The sequence below is a fragment of the Anthonomus grandis genome, chromosome 5, assembly GCF_022605725.1.
Source record: "Anthonomus grandis grandis chromosome 5, icAntGran1.3, whole genome shotgun sequence".
In the NCBI taxonomy this organism is placed as follows: Eukaryota; Metazoa; Arthropoda; class Insecta; order Coleoptera; family Curculionidae; genus Anthonomus; species Anthonomus grandis.
The window spans coordinates 9,864,259-9,875,270 of NC_065550.1; positions in this window are offsets into that span (position 1 = coordinate 9,864,259).

Consider the following 11,012-nt stretch of genomic DNA (forward strand, 5'->3'; position numbering starts at 1 on the left):
AAACCTTTCAAAAATTGTACCCACGTCCTAGACCTCCAACAAAAGTGAACCCTTACAAAATACCACTACTATTGACAAAATTTAATTAAGTCACAAAAGATTATGAGAAGAATTAACTGGATCCAAGTTCTGGTAATTTATTGATTTCCATAAAATAGAACTTTAAAGATAGAAAACATCGTTACACAACTAAAAGGCATAATTGGTTACTTTAATACACCTAACCAGCAGTGGGGCAGTCACTTAAATAACATAAAAGGCAGACAAATAGAAAAAGTAATCAAATATCAAAAAATTAACTTATATTCTATCTTGAACTCCACCTTGAATTATAATGACATTTATAAAGTCAACATCAATATATGCCCTATAAGCCGAATCAGAAATAATGGATCAAGATTATAAAAGAAAGAGGCTATTAGCTTAATATATCTAAAATACTTGAAGTTAAAATGAACTCCCACTAATTTCAATCCTACAAAAAAATAAAAGATCACAAAATACATAATCCAAGGTACTGGAAAATAACAGAAGTGCTATATTTGGTCCAAACATACAACTATTTTATACTCTATTTAAAAAAGATAAAAAAAGAAAGGACTGATCCATGCCATGAAATAGAAAAAGGCATTCAACTAACTCGAATCACAGACTTAAACCTAAAGAAACAAGATCCTTAGGCCAAGGTTAAATTTATAGAGGAAATAAATCTACACGAATGGTTCCAGAAAGAACAGACTAACAGCAATACACTACCCTGCAAAAAACATAGCCATTTATTACGACTGCTAGGTGAAGTTGTATCTGCACAGCTGAAAGCGTGGGAGGGAATAACCTATGCAGTCAAAGAAAACATAAAAAAGAGGTTGGTAGTATAGGGTAATATTGATTTGAAAATTGCCTGGAAGTTGATTAGGCTGGTGAAAACCGCATTCAGATATCACTACTCAAAGTAAAGTTATTAAAAAAAGGTGGCTAAGAAATTAGAAAATAAAAATTATAAAAATCGTCGTAAAACACCATTACCTCAGTAGAGTTGAGAAAAGTTCGTGTTTAAATGAATATTTGTTAAAAAAATTAACTCAGGATACTAGCTGTTCTGAAAATCCACGAGGCGGCGTTGTTTTATACATTTAGTTATATAGACGCTTTCACCGGGATCCATCAAATCGATCTATTATGGGAAAAAATGTGCACAGGAAAATTGTAAAAATTTAGCACGTTACAAAATCATTAGTGGTTCCACTAATAAAGTATTTTGATAGTTGAAATACTTGAAATACTGAAAGAAAATACCAAGAGACGACATGGAAGATCTTGATCAGTTATTCAAAAGAACCCTGTAAAGTTCAGGTCTAAGTGGTACTTCGATATGTTCCTAAGAAATTATTTCAATATTTAAATTTAATTGGAAATTGGATTTTTGTCTATTTCTCCATTGGTTATACATAACTAAACTTTGCAATGATTTAAAATATTGTTTTCAGAATGTCTATTACCAAAAGTTAACACGATATTTAAACAAAACTTGTATGTGTGTGGTCTCCTAAATCCTATTTGGCTTGAAACTATGGCATTTCTCACCGAACAATAATATGATTTTGGAAATGTTGTGGAGATAGACATTGTTTTATTTAATATATTTTATGTCTTATACAGTGCATTCGTAAAGTAGCGGATAAATTCAATAAAAATGAAATGGACCGTTTCTGACATAATTGCCCGAACCCATGGATTTTATATTGGGTTTAAGGTTTTTCTATGTGAAAAATAAATATACAGGATGACTCAAAAAACGATATAATGCCATCAATATGTTTTTTAAATGGAAACCACCATTTTTTAATGCAGAATGAGAGAGAACGGATTTTTTTACAAGCAATATGGTACAAATAAATAGTGGTTACATAAGCAATTTTGAACGAAAATTGATGATAAAATGTAAAATTAAAGAAATACTTATCTAAATTAAATGTTGATATTTTGGTTTGTTAGTCGTTGTTATGTCACTGTCAAAACGTGAATGTATTTTAATGCAACTATTTGAGGCAGTTTTACATTCGCAAGTGGTGTTTATTCTTTTTGAGAGGTGAATACAGTGTCATCCTGCGTTTTATTAGTAACTACACTTTATTACTTACTGTTATTGTATGAAATATGAGAAAATTAACCGAACGTGAAAGAATCGAAATCTTGTGGTGTGTGAATACTCAAAAGGAGGTGGTTCAGTTGTATAATGCAAACTCATCCTGATCGGTCGCCTATTAGCCAAAGCATGGTAAGCAGAGTTGAAACAAAGTTTCGTTGAGAGTTGAAACAAAAACTCGGGTATGTTTGGGCCATTCAAAAAGCTAGTCGGGGTTCAATAACTAAAAAAGATGAGCTTAATGTTCTGTTAACGGTCCAAGATAATCCCAAAGCCACAATCACAAGCACGGTTATTATATTCTAATGTTAATTTATCGCGATCTACTGTGCATAAAGTATTGAAAAAAGCAAAGTTCTACCCTTATAAAGTATTCTTACTTCAAGAGCTATCGGAAAATGATTTTGATCACCGAAATGAATTTTGTGAGCAAATGCAGCAATTATGTAATGATAATAATAATTTTGTAAAAACGGATAATATTTTCTGATGAAGCAACGTTTACTCTAAATGGCCATGTGAACAGACATAATTGTCGATACTGGGCGACCTTCATTGGTTCACAGAATGTCAAACACAACATCCTCAAAAAGTTAATATGTGGTGCGGTATAGTGGAAGGAACAGTTTTAGAACTTTACATTTTTGATGACACTCTCACTGGTGAGAGGTATTTGGACTTTCTTCAAAATGATCTTATCCCCGCTCTGATAACTTTGTATCCAGATTTGGAAAAACCCGACATGCACCAACGTGATCTTTTTGTTCGGTAAGATGGAGCCTTGCTCTTTTATGCTTTACTCGTTCACAATTATCCTTATAAAGTTTTTCCGAGTCGTTGGATAGATAGACGAGGGTTCATTGAATGGCCACCCAGACCGCCAGATTTAACTCCTCTCGATTACTTTTTATGGGAATAAGTAAAATGCAAGGTGTATGTCACTAAACCAGCGAATTTAGAAGATTTAAAAGAACAAATACTCCAGGAAATTAGAAATATTACTCCAGATGTCATTTACAAGGTTCAAAAAGATTTTTTAAATCGCGTTGGTTATTGTTAGGTTGTTCTTTAATTTTACATTTTATCATAATTTTTCATTCAAAATTGCTTATGCAACCACTATTCATTTGTACCATATCCTTTGTAAAAAAAATTGGTTCTTTCTGATTCTGCATTAAAAAATTGTGGTTTCCATTTAAAAACATATTGATGACGTCATACCTTTTTTTTGAGTCACCCTGTATATTTAATTTCCACGTAAAAAAACCCTAAACCAAATATTAAAATCGACGGGTTCAGGCATTTTTTTCAGAAACGATACATTTAATTTTTATTGAATTTATCCGCTACTTTACGGATGCACTGTATATCGTTACATTTATAATGAAACACCCTCTACGGGTCTTTCATACAGGTATATTCACGAAAGCTTTACTGTATTTTATAATTTAGATCTTACAGTGTTAATTGAATTGATTACTCTGCTCTAGATCTCTATAACAGTTTTAACTTATTTTCATATAAATATAATTTTGTGACAATAACTATAGCTTGGAAGGCGAATAATGAGCTATTGTTATATACTACTCCATTATTTTGGAAAACCTTATTAAATTACTATTTAAAAAGATGGTAATAAGGTAAAAGGTGATAAGTTGATAAGCTTAATATAACAAATTATATAATTATTATAGAATAGATAATTAGAAGAGAATAATCAAATATTTACATAAAAAGGTGTAATATAAATGATATGGTTTTATCAAATTATACTATTCTTTATTCTTTAACTTTAAATGTATAAAAATCTCGATAGAAATATATATATATATATATATATATATATAAACTATACATCAAACCTTTCTGAATTTTACCTTTTTGATACACAGTATAGCCATTAGGGCTATGAAGATATTTTTAAGTTTTAAATTTCTTAAAGTAGATTTGTAATGCGATTGGTGCTGGAACCGTTATAATATTCAATTGTTGGTAGATATTGGGAGAGCTTCATATCTTAGTTTAATTCAAATAGTCCAGTTTTATATAATCGATGAATGGTTTGTAGTATAACAAATCCAGGTTCGTCCATAAAGAATGGATGAGATAAGTTTTTTTTAATAAATAAGAAAAGATCGAATGAGTTAAAAATAAATAAATAAGAAATCAATACCCTCCCTACGTTGTGTTTTGTAACAGAATCACTCTCTCTTTTACTTACCTCGGATGCGCTTGACAAGACAAAAATTAGGGAAATTTGTATTATTAGGATGGTATTAAAGAAAATGCAGTCTTGATAATACACCTACTTAGTTTATTTATGTAAAAAAATAATGCCATACTCAGCCTGGAATTCACGAGGGGAAAGAGTATGGCAGAGAAACCCTCGATCTGAATTCCCTAAAAATCGAATCATGCTGAGTAATAAGTTCTTCCTTCGGTTACAAAAAAAAATAAAGATAATTTATTTACTGTTCCTTTCTAATTCCTCATACATACTATTTATTTAAAACTGAAGAGAGTTGGGTTAGTTATCCATCACTAGAAGGTACTGAGGTCCCATACGGGAGGCTACCAAGCTATGAGTTGAATAGTTGAGTCAATATTCTAGGTATTATCACAGATAGATGGCAAATTCGCGAAACATATATCTGTGGTATGATTTACGTCTGAATATTCACCCAGTTAGGGTCGAAATGTTAGTTAGATTCAACAAGGCTCTAGCTTACTTTTGAAACACACAAACAATTTAAAAAGAAAAAAACTATTTTTGAAAATATACCTAAAAATTCAGTAAATTAATTATCTCAGTCGATCACTTTAAATATTAATTTTCCCTTCAGCATGAAACAATTTCAGATAAATACATGCATAAGTTATTTCCTCCTATTTACGTAAAATATTAAATTTATAAACCTTAATAAAAATATATTTACACATTGTCAATAAAAAAATAAACTAATAAGTTTTAAATTTACTAACCTATAGAAAATCTTCAGAAAAACACTTCAACACAAATTAAATCAATAAATTTTTTAAAGTAGTACCCTCGATGGCTGGGTTTTACCTTCTGCCGTTCCCTCACCACGCGACCGAAACATCTCCGGAAAGCAACGCCCAGAAATCTAAGACAAACAACCCTCGTCGCATGAATAGGGCTGTCATTATGCAATAAAAAAAATTAAAAAGATTTTTCAGACGACGCGACATGCTGAATCCCAAATTCAAACGAATAAAAAATACTACGCCTATAATTTAAAAATAGGTGGTTTTCTTCAGGTTTTATTATTTTACGTTGTCATTTTGATTTTTAGGTAAGGCGCTGTTTAATATTACACTTTTGTTTGCACTTACTTTGTTCCTATGTCATTATATTATTCTGAGTGTTAATTTTTGCTGATAATGGACGTCATGATTTTAGTATAGCGGGTAGACCTACGATTGGACGGTAATTTTCAAAATATTTCGAAATTATTGATAATTTTAGTAACTTCTATTAATAGTTTGCTCTATAGATTTTCCTATTTAATAATTTGAAAAACTTGAAATGTGGGGTATTCAAAATAATGTTTTAGCATTGTGTAAGTACAATGCCTCAAATATGTCATTCCTTACTATTAAGGATATTTGAAATGTATATAAGGTTTTATTCTAACATTTGGATAAATTTAATTGTTTAAAAAAAAATATGGTGCGAATAAATATATGATAAGTGCTCTTAGTTATTAAATGCATTTATATAAAAGTTTGAAATTTGGCACACGTTTTTAGCAACTTAAATACTACTTTTTGATCCTTAGCTCATTTTACAAACATAAAATTAAATAGAAAGGGAGGTCATGCGATACATTATCTGAAAGCTCCCAATAAATGTTTTATCGTCCTAGAATATTAAGTAATTACTTTTACCCATAGCAAAATGGCAGCCTTTTGAAATCTTATTTTTCGCATTTTTATTTCCATTTCAAATAATTAAACTTTAGGTAATACAGAAATGTAACTATTTCACTTTAACAGATGTTGAAAATGTTCACTTTTAACTACAAGAGAGTAAAATAATCTACTGGAGAACTGTTCCCGAACATTTTAGAAAATGGCAGAATCAATATTGCGACATGAATTAATTATTCCTTTTGAATTAGTTCACGAATACACGAATATACTTTCGATATGCCGTGATGGTCAGGAAAACAAACATTAAAAATTTTGTTCGTCTCTTGTACATTACGATTTTCACCGTAAATAAAAATAATTTTAATTGTTTCAGCGATGGGATGTGGCTAAGGCAATTTCGATTAAATCAAGGTACAAATAAAATTGCACTAAACGAAATAGTAAAAATATTCTCTCTTTTCGGTATTATTCGCTTTTAAAGGTATAGGTAAAGCAAATAAGTTTTTGTGTGAAACAGTAACTTTTATGATAATAATGTGACATTAACATTGACAAAAAATACAAACTCTACAAACAATAGGTGTGTTGTTGTTTGTAGAGTTTGTATTTTTTGTCAATGTTAATGTCAATGTCAAATGTCCAATAAATTACACCTGAACAGGTGTAGTAAAGAAAATAAAAATAAATAAAAATGCGAAAAATCAGATTTCGATAGGCTGCCATTTTGCTATGGAGAGAAAAAATGACCTAATATTTTAGGACCATAAAGCATTCAGTGGAAGCTTTCAGACAAGGTATCGCATGATCCCCTTTCTATCTTATTTCATTTAATTTATATTTTCCTTTCTATTTAAAATAATAATAAAAACAAACAATAAAGATAACCATTACTTATTATCCATATTATTAGGAACTTTCGACGTTAAACCATAAGGTGGTTGCTAAGGGAGGTTACCGTTATAATAGTTCGACAGTAGTAATACCCGATATTATAGCTGTAACTAACTTTATCCTTCGAAACCCTTGATGAAAAAGTACTTTAAAAAAACATTAACATTAATTTCAGCCATATGAGGAGTAAAATTATTACAGTGATCAAAAACATGAATACTTCACTAAAACCAAAAAAAAGTTAACACAACACTCGGCTTGTTTCTTGGCATGTTCATCGGTTATTATTATAATTGACGGGTGCAGTTGCCGTCAACGATAATCTATTTTCTTTGATTTGAAGCCGCAATAATGTGTAATTTACGCCATAATCCGGAAGCATATTCTCTTTTAATGACATTTATTATGCAAATTAAATGCCAACATTTTCTTTTAAACACGGTTGGGGGTGTCTGTGAAACATTTTTTAAAAAAGAAAAAAATATTTCCTTTAAAAATAGAACTTTTTCAAGAAATGTGACTTAATATAATATATTGGATCCGTAAAAATCAACTTATAACATAAGTACTAAATAATAAGCAAATCGTGATCTTTCCAACAGCTTTATTAGGGACATATTGTTTTCTTTTTCATTTTCGACGAAAAAAACCGGTATGATGATTCTCACCCCCTGCTTCAAATTACGTGTTCTTTATCTTACTTGCACTCATACAATTTTATATCCTTTTAAAGATTAGCTACGTCATAGGTGACATTTGCATTAAATTTCAACTTTAGTGTTTTTTTGTACGATTATTTTCCAACGTAATAAATTTAAGAAACTTAACAATTACTTCATACACTTATTAGTGAAAATGCAAAACGAATATGTTATTTTAATAAATATTCGTTTTATTTTAATTAAATTCTTATAATTGTTTATAATAATTTAACAAGGAACCCCAAGTTTAAAAGCAGAAATACTGTACTTTGCAAAAAAGGAGTTTTTTAACAGCACTTCTGTTTTATATTGAGCAATGGATAATATTGTAAAAAGCGGTTATACCAAGCGTTAAAACAAGGATATATGGGGGAATCTAAAGAAACAGCATAGGTGGCTTAACCGAAAATCGATTTTGGCAAATTTCCATTTTCCCCAATATCTCGCCAGGCTATGAAAATTTTTGAATTTTTTCAACGGCATTTAAATACGCTTTAAAGTCCGCAACTTTTTTCTAATTTATCCTAAGGTGTAACTTTAATAGGTACTGAGATTCCCATGCTTAGGATCCTTATCTTGGACACCCTGTATATATGGATGCACGCCTAGACCCAGGACATGCCAGAAACATCATTTATGTACCATTAATAACCCAATGTTTCGGACATTTTAGACATGATTTTTGCATAGAAGCATTCCTGCTATGATTCTCATACGACATTCTAGGAACATTTTACTAATAAATTTTGATACTCGTGTGAAAGTTTTAGCGGAAATAGCGGAGCACGAACAATAACAGTCAACATTTTTCAGAAATCGGCCTTTGAAAATCATCAATTTTTTTCCTCCTATTTCAGGTAAATTTTGAAACTTGGAACACTGTCAAAAAAACTGTCTAAAAATATTGATGAAGTTCTGTGAAAACCGCACATTGTTATCATTTTCTGTTCTCGACTTATAAGCAGTTAAAATGTGTCAGGTTATAGATGGAAACCCTGTATTATAAAAGTATGAATACATTTAGTTTGATAGCATACTAAATATTGATTTTAATTTTAATAAGATCTAAATCAAAAATATTGCTATAAATGTTTGAAATGTAACATTTATGTTATATTTCCAAAGCAAATATATCACGTACTAAAGACATACATACGACATTCTAAAATATCGCAGAAACATCCCAGATAAGATGTGATACAGGAAATTACCTAAGTAAAAAATCGATGCTTTTAGATATTGGCACTTTAATAAAATTGATCAAAATCCTACTCTTGGATAAGGTTTTCGATTATCACACCTCAAAGATTCATATATTTTAGATTCTGATTCTAGTTTTGAAACACCAATTAGCCATTTCATTGATCAAAGACATTAAACTAAACGGTCAAAACATTTAATGTTATTCTATTTTAAAGTGAAATATAATTTATTTTTATTTTCAATCCCTTAATTTTGACCTCTAGTACTGGACAAAGAAAATTTACGATAACATGGCTAGTACTTTGATAGCTTGCTCATTTAATTAACTGTTTAAAACTATCCATTGTTTTAATGATATTATCTTAGAGTAAAGGATAGGTTAATCCTTACCTTAAAAAAATAAAAAATATATTTAAAGTGCCTACCATCAACGCGAATGCAGGCGAGACATTTTTTTATAAATGACCATTTTATCCATCTTACATTCCTGAAATGTTAATTTCCTAACATGTAATTTAACAATCTTAATATTTGGTCTTGCATAAACCTTCTTTTATAGAACCCCAATAATAAAAATTAGGAGGTTCCTGTCACAGTGGTTGGGAAACCATAAAATTGGGCCACGTCATCAGGTCCATATATTGGAGAATGTTTGATTAAGTAACAACCAATTTGAAGAGCATACTGTGCCAGAATGCTATCATTTTGGAACCCTATATATATCGAGTAGTCAAACAAACATCATCTAAAAGAAGTGAGTTCATGTTGATAGAAATGTAAACCAACCCTACCAGTTTAGATTTTTTGGTAATTCGAATAGACCAATTACTTATTCGTTCAAGATGAGGATATATCCAACGTTATTTTCGTGTGAAGTGGGGATTTTCGAATGCATAAGAATGTTGATTTGACATGTTCATAAAGCCATCCATTATAAATGAACTCTTATCCGACCAATGCATTATCTCAGCAGTTCGGATCCTCTCGATCTTTTTGTTTGCTCGTGCCGTAAAGTAGTAAAAGTCGAATCATTTTTAATTTTTTCTAAAACTTGGTCAGAATAGTCAATACCGGAAGGTCCCCTTATCTTCTGAGATTTTTCCTCTCAAATGGGAGCGTGAGGCATCCTGCCTTGATAAACATACAATAATCAGGATATCGTGCGAAATTTGGAGATCTTTCTTATTAAAGGTTAATTTCCGCTAGACTATTTCTTCTTCATTCTCCATAAATTAGATGCATATTTGCATTTCTCTGAATAGTATAAGCATAGGCATATTAAAAATTTATCACCAACTCAAACAGCTCAATCACAACACAAGGTCCACAAGGAAGTCTGTATACGAAGTTGTTCTACAAAATAAATAAATCCAAATCAGAAGGTCAACAGTCAAGTCCAAATTCAAGCAACAGTTGTTAGTTATTACAATTAATATAAATGCGATGCAATGCATAGCAAACGGAGTACTATAAAAAAAAAGTTAAATAAAAATTTTGTTTTTTGAACTTAATTTAAGTTGTTTTATTTTTAGAATGATCTTCTAAAGTAGATTAAGTTTAACCTTCCACTCTAAGGCAATAACAGCAATAGAAGGGTAGCTGCATTAAAAATATTGTATCTTTTTATTTCCTTGTCTTAAACATACAAAAATTTTTACATTTAGAAAAATGCAAAAATAAGAAATGATAAAAACAAGCTTTTTGAGGAATGCCATTCATAACATAAATATGCGTTTTTATATTTATTTATAGTGAGCATTCATCAATTTTTAACCAAGGATATGCATGTATAGGATGTTTTAATATTTCATATCTCAGCTGTCAATAGTTCAAGAATTTTGGTAAAAAATTGCTAAATAAAAAGGATGGCTATAAAATTTCCTAAAAATCATGTTTAAGTTCCAAATTTTGACTGTAGAAGACATAATTGCTATATACATACTGTTTTTAACTGTAACACCCTTATAAAAGTTGCGTTAATATTTATTATTAATTTTATTAGTAATTATACATTTTTTTTGGTTTAACACTTTTTGCTATAAAATATCAAATTAGGGCAGCAGGGAAGGAAGAAAGTCTATTGATAAAAATTTTTATATTTCTGGTTTGGATCAACCGAATATGATAAATTTGGCCTTATTAAAAAAAAAGAAGGTTTGGTTGTTAAACAAAAATTC